Here is a 14,735-nt window from a genome sequence, read left to right on the forward strand (position 1 = left end):
CGTTATTAGTTTTTACTCATGTCAAAGTGAAAGAAACTCATTTCATACAGTCGGAATCGTGTGTAATTTTTCTTAAATGTTTTCTTTTCTAGTAGAAACAAATTAGTGTCTATTAGAAACAGGATGGGATAATAAACTGCAGTGCCAGAATTATTCCATTGTTCTCAAATTATAATATGTTTTTCAATTGTACTCATATTTTCATTAAAAAGAGTGGACATTAACAATAAATTCAATAAAAAACAAATTAACAAAACAGTTTTACGTTTGCCTGAGGTGGAAAAGCTGATTTATCAATAAAACAGAAATGAAACAGAAACGGATGTTGGCAAATAAATTATTTGAGATGAAAAATAGTTGCAGACAGAAACATCACATATGTGTATCGGGCAGTGGCGGGCCGTGCGATTTAGACCTCGGCCTTCTGTGAGTGCTGTATAGTCCACATCACGGGCGGACTGGGGAAAAAAGTGTCCCGGTAGCTACTGTCACAGACCGACCGATACACGACGCGTCCCACCATGTGACAGCAGACACCTGACCCACAGAGCCACTTCATCCACCAGCGTGGACTCCCCCGCTGAGCAACGCACAATTACGCAGCTCGCACCGCTGCACAATTGCTGTTTATGATTAAATACAACTGCAAATGTAACAGTAACACAAGCAGCATTTCATTCACCAGACGCACATAACCCTCTGTAACCCTCTGTGGGAAAGGGGTCATCAGTTAATCCAGTAATCCAGTAAATCTTGAAATTCTAGGCTCAAGAATCTAGCTTCTCTGACCAATCAATGGGCCATGTGACAAATCAGACAGTCAGACACTCTACAAGGCCGTTTCTTGTATTTTAACAAGGCTGCTTTTCCATAGAGGAAGACAGGTAAAGTGTGATTGGATAAAAATACTGGTTAACTAGGTCCAAAGCTTTAAAATTAAATCTTCTTCAACCATGTTGAGCAGCTGATGTATTAATTACCATAGGCTCCTATAGCTGTACAATCTCAGTGAACAGCACTCCATGCAGACCATGAAAAGACACACACACACACACACGCGCGCGTTTGGCTCACCTCCATCATCCCTTTTGTCGTGTTTATCTATCTCCATATTCCCATGCTACGTCCTAAGCTACTTTTGTACTGGTGCCATGCAGGACAATATGAGGAGATTTCTTGGCTGCCGCTTGTAGATTAGGCTTTCATCGTAGCACTCCTTTGAACAACATACACCCAAAGAAGGACGGGACAGTTGCAAGCACCTCCAGTTGGTATTAGTTAAATCTCTTGAACTGATCGTTGGTGCTGTTGTTGTTTGCTGTGGTTACTCAATGTGTACATTACCTGTTGGTTGAGAATCAGATGTAGAGCTATGTTTGTTTCACCTGAATTTGTGGGTAAGTATCTAGTGTGGGATGGATGGATGATGCCAGAGGTTCACAATAGAATCTAGAAGGAAAAAGAAAGTCATCCTTTAGTTCTTCTCTGTGTATGTCCTATCCTTGCTTAAGGATGGGTGGGCTGCCCTGTGAGGCGCCTGGGAAGCAACTAGGGGTTGGGTGTCTTGCTCGGGGACACTTCAACATGTGAACTGTGGGGGGAACTGGGTATCGACGGCTGCTGCTGCTACAGACCTGGATGAGTCCACTGACACTGCAACATCATACATCAGCTTTTGTGAAGAAATGTGTGTGCACTAAAACCTTCCGCATATACAACAACAATAAACCCTGGTTCACTACTAGACTCAGGCAGCTTCCTCGGGCTAATGGGGAGGCTTACAGTGGTGGGGACAGGATTCTGTACAACCAGGCCAAGAGCACACTGACGAGGAAGACCAGAGTAGCTAAGAAGCGCTACACTGAAAAGCTGAAAGGTTTTTAGCCAACGACCCCTTGTCAGTTTGGAGAGACCTGGAAGTACCCACCAACTACAAGGGACTACCCTGAAGTGGGCGTCCAACATCCACTCCATCTGCAATAAGGCCCAGCTGTACTTCCTGCGCCAGCTCAGGAAATACAACCTGCCTCAGAAGCTGCTGATCCTGTTTTACTCCGCCATCATCCAGTTCGTCCTCTGCTCTTCCATCACCGTGTGGTTTGGATCGGCCACCAAACAAGACAGAGCCAGACTGCAACGGATCGTCAGGTCTGCAGTGAGAACTATTGGTTCCAGCCTGCCCTCCATCCTGGACTTGTACACCTCCAGAGTCAGGAAGCGGGCTGGAAAGATCCCTGCAGACCCCTCACACCCTGGACACAAGTTGTTCCAACTCCTCCCGTCTGGTAGGCGCTACAGAGCACTGTACGCCAAAACCACCAGACACAGGAACAGCTTCTTCCTACTGGCTGTCAGTCTGATGAACAATTGAACAATTAATCAGACACCTCCACCAGCACTAGCTGCACTTTCTGGACCACTGTTTACTGTTTTTCTGTTTTCTTTAAGGTCTTTTTTTGTGGTCCTTCTTACATTTATCGTTTGCATTGTAAACAAGTACAAAGAGCAGAAACTGGCGTCAAATTCCACGTATGTGAAAATGTACGTGGTCATTAAAGCTGATTCTGATTCTTGATCTGTTTACTTGCTTGTGGCTTTGGAGGGAGTCGACTAAAGTCTAAGAAAACTATCAGGTCTACAATAATCATCTCGGGCATCAAATTAATAACGGGAAGCTTATTTTACAAACTGAGGGGGATTTTGAGACATGGGCGTATACTCGGGAGAGGCTCGCTATTGCATGATGGGAATCACATAATCTAGTGTTGTTGGAGCTTAACACCAAACACCAACATTTTTTGGCCTCTGACTCCATTTGTTTTGTTTTTAGTTGTTTCTTAGGACACTTTGTGTGAAACTCATGAAGGATAATCTTTGGCAATTTAAAGGAACCACATAATCTTAAAAAGCAAATAATAGGCCAAGAACCATAATACGAAAAATAAAGGCGTCAATGAGCAAAACGGGAATCAGAATCAGACAAATTTAAGTCAACTTCATTGATATTAGGTATTAGGTTTATTTGTGATGCATTAACTAAATCTTCACATTAAATAAAAGTAAAGTTTTCCGACAATTTCTATTTGCTTGTAACCTTTTTTGTAATATAGTTATCACCTTGTCTCTTAAACATGCATCGTCACAATGTAACTAGTCTGTGGGGAAGTGTCTCACAATGCTGCCAAGTTCAAATATCACAACAGCAGGAAACGATAAAACAAAAACCTTTCCCATCACTCAACTTTGAATGGACTCCCCAAACTCAAAGTCAGATCATTGTCAGAACTTAGAAAACACTTTCTCGAAACATGTGAACACTCAGCCTCACTTGGGGCTGGCTTACATCTGTCACTGTCGTACTGTATGTCCCATTGTTATGACTCGTGTTTCAAAATGTCCAAAGATTACTTACTTTTTTACTTATTTGGTGAATGCTAATTTAAAAAAATTTGTCCATTATAGGCCTATGTACATTTTACCGGCATCCTAGAAATTCAGTAAATTTACAACCTTCTGCATACACTGCTTTCTTCTGTCACACTTATGCGGTCTGAGCCAGCTAGAATAAGGTTTGACGACCAGAGTTAATGCATATATTATGTATGTGTTTCTAAATTATATTTCAGTTCACCAGCAGATAATTGCCTAAAGTACAAGTACAAACTGTAGCTTCCTTGAGCTAATTGACAAGTTGTAATGACGCTGCATCATTAGCTAGCTAGCTAGCAAGTTAACCAATGAGGTTTAGTACCTCATTGGTTAACTTGCTTGCTAGCTAACTCCCACATGATTTCACACTGTATTTATTTGACAACTTAATGGATAAGGACTGTTTCTGATATGGTGAAAGGTTTCTATCTGCAAATAACCTGGTAAATAAAGTTTAAGCAGGCATTTCCATTGTGTCCCTTGTGTTATGTCCCATACATTTCCACAAGAAAGCATTCGTCTCATCTACATAGTTAGCTAAGATAGTTATCCGTTTTCTGTGCTCAAAGTCTTTCATACAGATATCTCCTCAAAGTCTCAACACATAGGTCTGTTTGGCCTTTCTTAAACTCAACCCACACTGTCCATCTGTTAAAACCTCTGCAGGCTAATAAATTTGTCCCAATATGGTCATGAAAATACTTCACTACCGATGTGCAGATGAAGCTGGTCTTTGTAGAGATTGTCTAACCTGTTGCATGTAGCTTACCGCTTTGAGGCTTCAGACTGTTTTTCTTTTCCCCTCCATCAGTTGGCAGGAGGATGTTCTGGAGATGAACTAATTGCCTTAAGTCTGGCATTAACTCCCTGGCCTCACCCCTGCAATTAAACTATCTACTGGCTCGGTTGGTGAGATAAGCAACTAAAATGCTGCTGGCTAACATCTAGCAGAACATCTAGTCCTTTGTTTGACAGCCTGCATCCAGCCTACACTCATTCTCATAAAGTGCAATTCGAAGATAACCAGCAAGAATACATGTCTAGGTTACCCCATCACATCCACAGTCCTTCATACATTAGCTGTCTTTTATTTGCATGCTGTGTTGTGCAATGTGCCTAATGTTTGGGGGGATTGTGGACGAATACAGCCCATATATGGGCGTCTTTTTCCCTCCAAGAACCTGGAACATTACGAGCAGAGACGCTGACTGGCAGTTTGTTTGTCTGATTTTTATCTCAGAGCCTCCTGCTGTAAAATGAGAGTACTTAAAGCGTCCTCTCTTTCCACACTAATCATTTCACGTATTCTGTCTCTCTCCTCTGATTGAACTTCCCTGCTGTTGGCAGTAATGACCTCACCGTTTGTGCACAATGTACTCTTTGCTGTACAGCGCATAGACCTCCAGTTCAATAATGCATTTTTTGTCATCAAGTTCATCATGACCTGTGAAAGTCAGCGTCTCAAAACAATAGCTCTCGCACACAAAGGGGTCCTGTATACAGAGGGAATTGCTGGAATTCAGTGGCCACCTCTCCATCTCTTCTAGGGATTTTGCAAGGACTCACGAGACGTCATGTTTCCCAAAATCTTTTAGGTTTCTGTTCTACAGACAGCCTGAGCACTAATGGGTCAGAAAAAAATATTTAAAATGCTCCATAAAAGTGATACATAGGAATAGTATCGCATAGTACACAAAATCTAAGAACTACTAGATTATTCAGTACGGGACCTTCATACAATCAGTTACACTCCAGTATTTATTTTTCAAAATCTAAAATGTCAGCAAGCTGCAATATTATATGAAATCAAAACCTTCATTAAGCACTTTTTTTCTTTTTTTTCCTCCATATTTAAAGTCTTTAGTTCATTTCAGCATTTTTCATGTTTGTGTCAGCAATGTATGTGTGTGTCTATCTGTACGTGTATGCAGTGTGTGTGTGTGTGTGTGTGTGTGTGTGTGTGTGTGTGTGTGTGTGTGTGCGCGTGTGTGTGTGTGTGTTTGTATTAATAATCTATGCAGTGGAGCATTTTGTAATACGTGAGATGCATAATTCATTGGTAAGAGATGGGATGCTCTTTCATTAGTCAAACCAATAGGGATGCTGCTGGGGAGACACCTGTCATTACACTGCTCAGTGATTCACACTGTGTGTGTGTGTGTGTGTGTGTGTGTGTGCGTGTGTGTGTGTGTGCGTGCGTGTGTGTGTGTGTGTGTGTGTGTGTGTGTGTGTGTGTGTGTACCATTGTGAGTGGTGAGTATGTTATGTATATTATTGTATCTTTAACTATGCAATAAATATGAGAATACAATACAAATACATTTAATTGCTGTTCGCTGCTGTGTTTATAAGGCAACCTACTTAAATGTTTTAAAGGCTTTTATCGACATGACCTGTATAGTGATGCCAGTAAGAAGGCTATAAAAATCCATAATTAATATTAGGTCGGTGTTTTGCTCAGAGAGTGTCAGGGATTTAAATCCTGACACTGCCGAATGAAGACAGTGAACATGTTTGGGGCACCAATTTAAATAACCTAATGTATCAAATGCAGTTTTTAAATGTACATATTAAACCATCTATCTAAATGGTGAACTTAATTCAACAAAGAAAGTAATGAAACATGGCTGCCATCCCAGGGACAGAACTTGACGCATTTTCATACCAACCACCTAACTAATCAGATCTCATGTACTTTTGTATGCACACAAGCATTTATGTGAGTCTGTCAGTGTGTGTGTGTGTGCCTTCATTTTGACTTGTGTATGTTGGGTGGGTCTCCGACAGTGAAGGACTGTGTGTGTGTGTCTTTCATAACTGCAGGATTACCCTGTTACCCTCTCTGCACAAAGGCAAACAGCCAGGAGCTGAGGGCCACTTACTGACACACATGCACGCATACACACATATGCCACTATTATGCGTCTACAGTATGTGTGCCCTGTGTCTGGTCTTACTTTGTGTGCACTTAAAGAATGTGTGTCGACCCTGTACAGTGTGTGTGTGTGTGTTCATCCTTCCTTCCCATGTTGAGATTCAGCAGGCGGCACACGCACAGCAGCAGTGTTTATTGTCCGCCGTTCTTTAAAGGGATGTGCGTACGTGTGCGTTGCATAAACGTCCCTCTTCATGTTTATTCATTAGCTGCTGAAACTTCACTGCAGTGTTCGACTAACTCTCCGCACTTTGATCTCTGGATCACTCAAACAGCTGAGTCAGGGAAAAACTAAGGACACACACACACACACACACACACACACACACACACACACACACACACACACACACACACACACACGCGCACACACTCTGCTGAATACAGACCACAACTATGCTCACACACACACTTTACAGGCACATACTGTAGACACATAGAAAATTCACACACATCCAAGTTAACAAGGATCTGTTCAGACAAACATATCAATGTTGTACGGATAATACAAAATATAGACACACATACAGGGCATAAACACAAATATGCATGTATTAATAATTCCACAACCACACACACACACACACACACACACACACACACACACACACACACACACACACACACACACACACACACACACATGTACACACACACACACGTACACACACACACACACACACACCCTACTCAACACAGTGCTAAAGTTGCTGACTTGTGATAAAGCCAAACTCCCCCAAACTGAATATTTAACCTACTGTATCCTCCACCTAAAGTAGTTGCAAAAAGAGTTAAATAGTGTGTCTTCATGTTATATACATCTAACTTTGTATATTTTTTGCTTTTTGCCTGATGGTTTTTGGTGCCGTAGTGTCTCGCTGTATACTGTGGGTCTCATGCTCGCCTGCACACAAACACCTTTCACACAACTTCAACCATTTTCAGAGAGTAATGAGACAACACTTCACATTCATGGTTTTCCTCTAGAGGCCCCTCTTCAATGTAAGCACATGACCGTGTTTCACGAGTTTCTTTTTAGCTAGATGCTAGTGGGATTAAGAAAGGACCGTAATGATCAGTGCTGATGTATTTCTGTGTGGTGGCCCCGGCTGGATTTAGTTTCAGTGAATGTTCCAAGGGTAAACCAATCAGCAGGGTGGTCCGATCTAATGGCCTTGACCCAGGAGCAAGGAGAGCAGTTGTTGATGTTGACAACACTGATGTGCGCTTTTTGTGTGGCTCTTTGTTCGTGTAAATTCCGTGTGTGGTCGGGGAAAAAAGAGACCGGTGAAGTGATGGATAGCATAGTTTGGGGCTTTTAGTCAGACAGATCTCTGAGGTAATTGGTTTTACTGATTGAGGTCTTGATTGAATGGAAGTAGAAAGCTGTGTGTGTGTGTGTGTGTGTGTGTGTGTGTGTGTGTGTGTGTGTGTGTGTGTGTGTGTGTGTGTGTCAAGAGCTCTGCTGTTGGACTACAAGTTTCATAACGGCAGTCGGTCTGCAGCAATACACTGCCAGTAGAAATTAAGTGTGAGATCTTTTGTCAGGTTTGATTATATATTTGTATCTGCAATCTCATATTGTTCAAGTACTGAGATAAGTAAGATTTTTAGAATGACATTGCAGCTAAAAAAAACAACTTTGGACCTGATGGTGGACTTTGATGAAAGGTCAGAGGTCACCAAATGATTAGAAATCACACCTTAAGAAGTGTCTCTACAGAGGATCTATAATATTTCTTATCACATATTAGGAGTGCCACGCCTTTTTTTGTCTATGGAGAGTTAATTTCTAGCTTGTATGACTCTGAGTCAGCAAGAAGATATAATAACTGATTGTTCTTTCCCAGACTCCTGAGGGTTCAGCCTCTTGAACTTAAGAAGGAGAGAATATGGCTGCGGAGGTGTGTGTGTGTGTGTGTGTGTGTGTGTGTGTGTGTGTGTGTGTGTGTTCAATGTAATGCATAACCCAATTACTCCTTTGGCCCTTATAAAGTGTCAATTTATCGTGTGGCTTTACGTGTGTGTGTGTGTGTGTGTGTGTGTGTGTGTGTGTGTGCGTGTGTGTGTGTGTGAGCTAGGAGTGCATGCATCCTATTCTTTTTTGTTCAAACAAGCTTTTAATTGTGTTTGCAGTGGGTTTAATGTTACGGTTCTCCGTGTGTCAGGTGACTCTCCACATGGAGATGAGCGGACCCCGGGGCTGTTTTGCTCAATGAGGAGAGGTTGTGATGGCCCCTGCCAGCTGGCATGGCAGGCCTGGTGTCATCAGCATTGTGGTGTGAGTTTCATCTGTCTTGGGATCTAGTGAAGGTGCCCGTTATGTACAATACACTCTGCTCGCACACTCGCATGCATACATAATTTTGATATTGATAACATATTTGTGGCACGCTCTTTAACTTGGGAATTACTTTATTTGCAGTAATATCTTAGAGGTCATGGAATTTATGGGATACCATTTAGTTTTATAATGCAAAAATGGAAAGTCAGGGAATTTCATAAATATCTGAGCAAATTAATGTATTTTTAAATTATCATGACATTACTTTACGGCTTATCTCACAGGAATAGTGTGTTACAACGAAACCTAAACAATCAAAGTGGATAAAGCTCAGCTGCAGCATTCTTTCTGAATAACTATGCAGGGAAAGAGCACTTAATGGTCAATAAAAACATCCTTCCGCAGAACATATGGTTGGGTTAGATGCTGCAGTGTGCTGCAGATGGATGGGCTCTCCTTTCTCCTGCAACATGCTCCCTTGTTTCCACCTTGCAGCACCGATCAGAGGGTCATCAGGGGATTAATGCAGTATCGCACTACAAAGATGTATAATTGAGAATTATCAATCTGCTCAATTCTCTTTGTCCTTTTCAATGTTGCCTGTGTCCCATTCAAATGATTATCCATCCACATTTATAGGTCCGATTTGTATATCCTGTTCCATCTGCTAACCTCTGATTTCCACAAAAATACATCCCTGATCGTACATACCATAATAAGCAGTGAACAATTTTAAGAGCAATGGTCAAAACAATAGGGCTTGTGTAAAAGGAAAACATGAAAATATGAGAATATTGCAGTAAAGCAATGTGCTTCCGTCCACATATCTTTGTCAGAAAAACATGGAAACAAGATGCGCAAATAGTATTTTCTCCTAAAACATAGTTGTATACTTAGAAAATATGTCTGTGATAACAGCATCATCCTTAAATGCTCCTATTTCTGGCGCATTGTTCTGGAGCACTGGCCCAAGTTTCTGAACGGTGGTCAGGCCCAGAGCGAAATTTGTCCTGTACTCTCTGTGAAATTCCTCTGTTTTCTGTGTTTATGAAAGTATCCGCCTCTGTGTGTGAGTATCAGAAAGACGGAGAAACAAATGAGAAACATCAAAAGAGATAATAGCCCCTGAAGCAGCCTCTCCTGCAGCTTGTTTATAATATTTTCAGCAGATGAATGGCCGTTTCACAATAAATAACCAGAGTTGTGTTTCAATCAGCTGTTCCAGCCAAAGTCAATGTTTCATTGTGTGTTTTTGTATTCACCTAATTTTAAAAGTGTTTTTATCACATTGTTGCAAATTGAAAATTGGCCTATAATGTTCCATTCATATCTCCATAGTGAGCGCGTTCGCCATGTTTAAAGCAGCCCAGAACAGACGAAAAGAACAATGGCTCTAGAGAGGGGGGTTCATATTTTTTTAATTTCCTGAAGACAACCTTTGTTCTCCGACATGCTGGGACAGGGTGGGGTGAGCGGTGGGGTGTTCAGTTGGTTGCATTCTGCCTCGTCACCACTAGATGTCATAAAATCTAAGACATTGTCCCTTTAAGGGGGGGGTTGGGAGTTTGTATCAGTAACAGTCATGTATTCTATATTTTGTCTGTAGTATAATAATTTTTAAATTAAAGTCCAATAAATATAAAACATTTTATTAATGATTCTACAGGAACTCCTTGGAGTTTTTTTTCGCCTGTTCTTTTAAATGGTGGCGGTTAATACAAAAAAGAAAAAATCCAATAATAGCATCAAGGCTTTAAACTGATTTAGTTTTTGAAAACCCAAAAAATAATCCCAGGAATGTGTGACATCTTTGTTGCTCACAGTTGTTTGAGATAAACCGTGAGAATTCACAGGGAAGTTCTGTAGTTAAAAGGATTCATGACATCCAGGATGAACGCCAGAGCCTAAAAACTAGCACAATTTTGGTTGCAGGTTGAGGCAATTGGGCATTGATAAGCAGCCAAATCAAAAGGTAAAACTACAATAACTTCTCATTGCTTCTAGTACACCTGCATGCACCCGGGCCTTTCGCCTCACGCAGTATCTTTGCCTCACGTCTTTCCCTGTGTGCCCATTCCTCAACTCTCCCGTGCCTCAGGGTGCGCTCACGGTTTGAAAACATCTGCTTTTGTCTCTTCAACATAATTCTTCTCAGATTTCTGAAATGTATTTTATTGCGGATTCTTATGACTCATCTCTGTTGTCTTCTTTCCTGTATTTATTATAGCAGATGCCTTATAATGTAAATATTTTGGAAATTATTTTAAATTGTTTGGGTCAAATATGGAATAGCAACTGCCTAAAGACCCTCAACCATTCATCTTTCCAAACATTATGCATGCCATGTGTCATCTGAAATGACCTGCATTCTGTCAACCCATGTGGCCATTTACAAATTGCCTTCCCAAATCTGCCCCCACCCCCTCACAGTGTCAGCTGTTTCTTTCCCCAACTGTAGCTTGTGGAACCCATAACCCTTATCCTCCCATCTTTTCTTCCAGTCCTTGCTCCATCCATCACACTTTTCCGTCCTCTGTCAGTTCAGTGAGCCGCGGAGAGATTTACAGTTTACGAACACGGTTTACAGCACTTCTATATCCACGTCCGTCTATCCCGGTGCTGGTCTGGTCTGCTTTTTGTGTTCCCTGAAGAATGAAGAGCACAACTTTACCATGTGATACGCCTCAATAGCAACAGGGGTGCTAATTGTAGTGTTACCAACCCGTTCGTATTCCCAACTCATATAGCGACGCTTGGTCAGGGCCCTCGGAGCCACTTTTTAAAGCGCCAGCTCGCCCGGTGGGTCAAACCCCATATTTGAACTGTCATTTTAAAAAGATATCCCTTTGAGGTTTGGTGAAATGTTCAATGGAATCCTCTTTTGAAAGACCCAACTCTGACTCAAACTTGATGTGATTTTTTGGAACTAAATTCGTAAAACTTTATGGATAAATTCTACTGCTGCTCAACAAACATCAAATCAGGACTTATTTGGTTTGAGGGGTAATGGACTTTGAGAAATAATTACTGTAATGCCAGTCTTTCCTTCTTATTGTCCGCTCAAAGCAACGGTAACTGTAAAAGCACAAATAGATGCACATTAAAAGACATAAACACAGAGAGATCATTACCACAGATACGCTGTTTATGATTAGTATTTGAAAATGTATGAGCAAATAAATAAAACGCAGTTTTCCCTTAAATGTAATGTCAGGATTTCTGGGCTTAGAGGGAAAATAGACATTAAGAAAAATAATGTTTCAGCCGACCCAGATATTAATTCTTTTACACAAACGTAACAACACTGCACGCACCAGGTTGTTTATCAACTCGGTGCCCCGACAGGAGTGACAGTTATTACTCAGAAGTGCATTACAGCTCTGTGAGGTCCACAAAAACAAGTTCTCAAGAGCAAGCTTTCTGAGAAGCTGTGGGGCACACAGCTGAATAACACAGCTGTGAATGTTTTTATGTGTGTCTGTGTGTGTGTGTGCGCGCTTGTATGGCTGCCCAGATCTTTGTGTGTAACTTAATACAAGTACCTCATATGCCTGTTTGTGTGCGTGCGCTGAGTGTGTATCAACGGAGGATTGTTTTGATGTGTGAGGATTTAAAAAGAAATCTGGGGATTATGTTTTGACCTTTGACAATTATGGATATTAACTTTGTCATTCCAAGTACCAGCATCTTATTAAAATCATTTCCTCCTCCTCAGTTTGGAATTTGTGCTTTAGTCCTGTGGTTAGATAGTGTAACCTGTCACAGAGGAAACAAGAAAAAGTCCTAAACGTACTTCTTAAATGTGGCACACTTAAAAAAAACGTCTTCTTCTTCTCGTGGTTATGTCTTTGCACAAAATACATCCACCTGCAGACCTCGAGGATGTTGCCAGACATGGTTGATCTGAGATTTATGACACAAGTGCAAAGTGACGCTGTCCCTCGTATGTGATCATGTGTTTAGATAAGGAGGCCTGGAGGTGAGGTACCTGCCAGAACCTGCCTCATCACACGCAAGTGGACGGTGACCAGAGAGAAGGAGAAAAGAAGGTAAAGTGATGGACAGCAAGGGAGCATGGTCTAAGTGAGAAGCCTGGAGCTGTGATGAGATTGAATGACAGAAGAAGCAGCTATTTCGAGGTGAGGACAGATTAACTACGGGGTTAAGTGAACAGTCGCCACTCTTCATTTTCTCCATTCGCCTCTCAGCTTATTACCTAAAAGGCTGCAGATTTACGTGTCAGTTTCTCCCACAAACCGTGCTCTTGTCATGTCCTTTGCTTCTCAATTTAATTAGGAGGCATTGCTCTTGTGCTCGCCTTGCTTTGCCTGCTCCCTTTGACCACCTCCTTCTCCACACCGTATCCCACAATTCACTTCTTTTCATTCCCCACAACCTTTATCTGCAGATGATAAGCATTAAGCTTGGAGCGCGATAGCCGTGAACCACAATTTCACCCCACACAGTATTATCACAGTCATCCCAAGGCTGGAAAGAAATTGCAAGAGTGGAAAAGAAGTCGGGCTTGACTTTCAAAATCTTGCACTCCGAATAGTTGTTTTTTTCTCTGCTATTCTACATTTCATGAAAAAGTCAAAAAGTTTCCTTTTTTTTTACAATTTTTTTTAAACAAACAAACTCATAAAAAAAAGGGTCTGAGAAGAACCGCATCAACTTAGGGCTCCTTGAATGTTTTTCCTTCCCTCCAACAGCACCCCTAGGTGTTGCTGAAGTTTGCAGATACTCTGCTGAAGGGCATCACGCGGTGCATCTTTCATCTTGTCAGTGACGGAGATTACGTAGAGTGTTGGAGAGCTGGTGCAGGTGATAAGAATCCGGTCGAGGTAATGCAGGTAATCCCGCCTAACCCACATTCACACTGAACTCAGCACCAGCACGATGTGTGAGGAAGGGCATCCGGCGTGAGACCGATTCCAAATGAAACACAAGGATCACAAAGTCGCATCGACATAAAAGGTCCCTATGCCCACATTTACAAAGGTTGAAGACACTCACACACACACACACACACACACACACACACACACCCACACACACACACACACACACGCAGATGCACCCACACACCCTGCAGGCTCACCCACATGCTAATCACAGCTGACTGTAGCAGAAGAGGAATGCGATGCTGGACCGTAATCAGGATGTTGGCCCCCATACTGATTACAACACTGCAGCTCCAACTGAGCAAAACAACTTTCCAGCACTGAGCACTTTTGCTACTGCTTTTCATTACTTGTGCACTTTTGAAATTTGTGTGCAAATTCAATCATTTAGGCCTTTAACATTTTTGGCTGCATTCATTATTTGAACGGAGAGACACAAAAAGGCTTCTGTAACCAGCGGAAGTTAGAAGCATTTAAAGTTTAATCCCGGATTTCCATTGTGAATTACTTCTCTGTTCTCCGTGCAATTAGCCGTTCATCTCTATTTTCAGTCACGCTTTGATAGATCTCATTTCAAAACATACACTAACATGACAGTTTAATGCACTTTGTTTGTTTGCTCTTTGATTTCCACATCAAAGCCCGTCTGTATCGTCTCCGTCTGAATCTGACTGTGTCGAGAAAAAACGGTTGGTGTGTTTGTTTTCTGCCTACAGCACTATGTGCATTTAGATAATGGCAAATAGAAGAAAAAAAATAATATCAACCACAAAAAGGCTTTTATGTATTTCAAGCATCGTTAACAGATGCTGCTTTCCAGTCCATCTGTAAAGTCAGACTTCAGCAGGCTGTAGCACACGTGTTCCTTTTGACACTTAATTTGTCTTGTCCACACACACACACACACACACACACACACACACACACACACACACACACACGTTGACAGATGCACTATAGGCTTGATTAAAGACGTTTTTCTCTCTGTCGTGTGTCCACTGTTTTGCAGCCACGTGAAAGCCGATCCTTGAATGTGTGCGTGAATTTGCCTCCGCCTCCTGAACTCAGACGTCGGCGTGTGCCAGGTTGCTGGATACTTGCCTGTTTTTGTGTCAACTCTGTAGCTGACGCTTTAGTTCCCCCTTTAGTTATTTTCTTTGGGAGTGACAGATGCTCTTTGTAC

Source organism: Clinocottus analis, unplaced genomic scaffold (assembly GCF_023055335.1).
Source record: "Clinocottus analis isolate CAN_PGR_092001 unplaced genomic scaffold, fCliAna1.0.p SCAF_4, whole genome shotgun sequence".
Classification (NCBI taxonomy): domain Eukaryota; kingdom Metazoa; phylum Chordata; class Actinopteri; order Perciformes; family Cottidae; genus Clinocottus; species Clinocottus analis.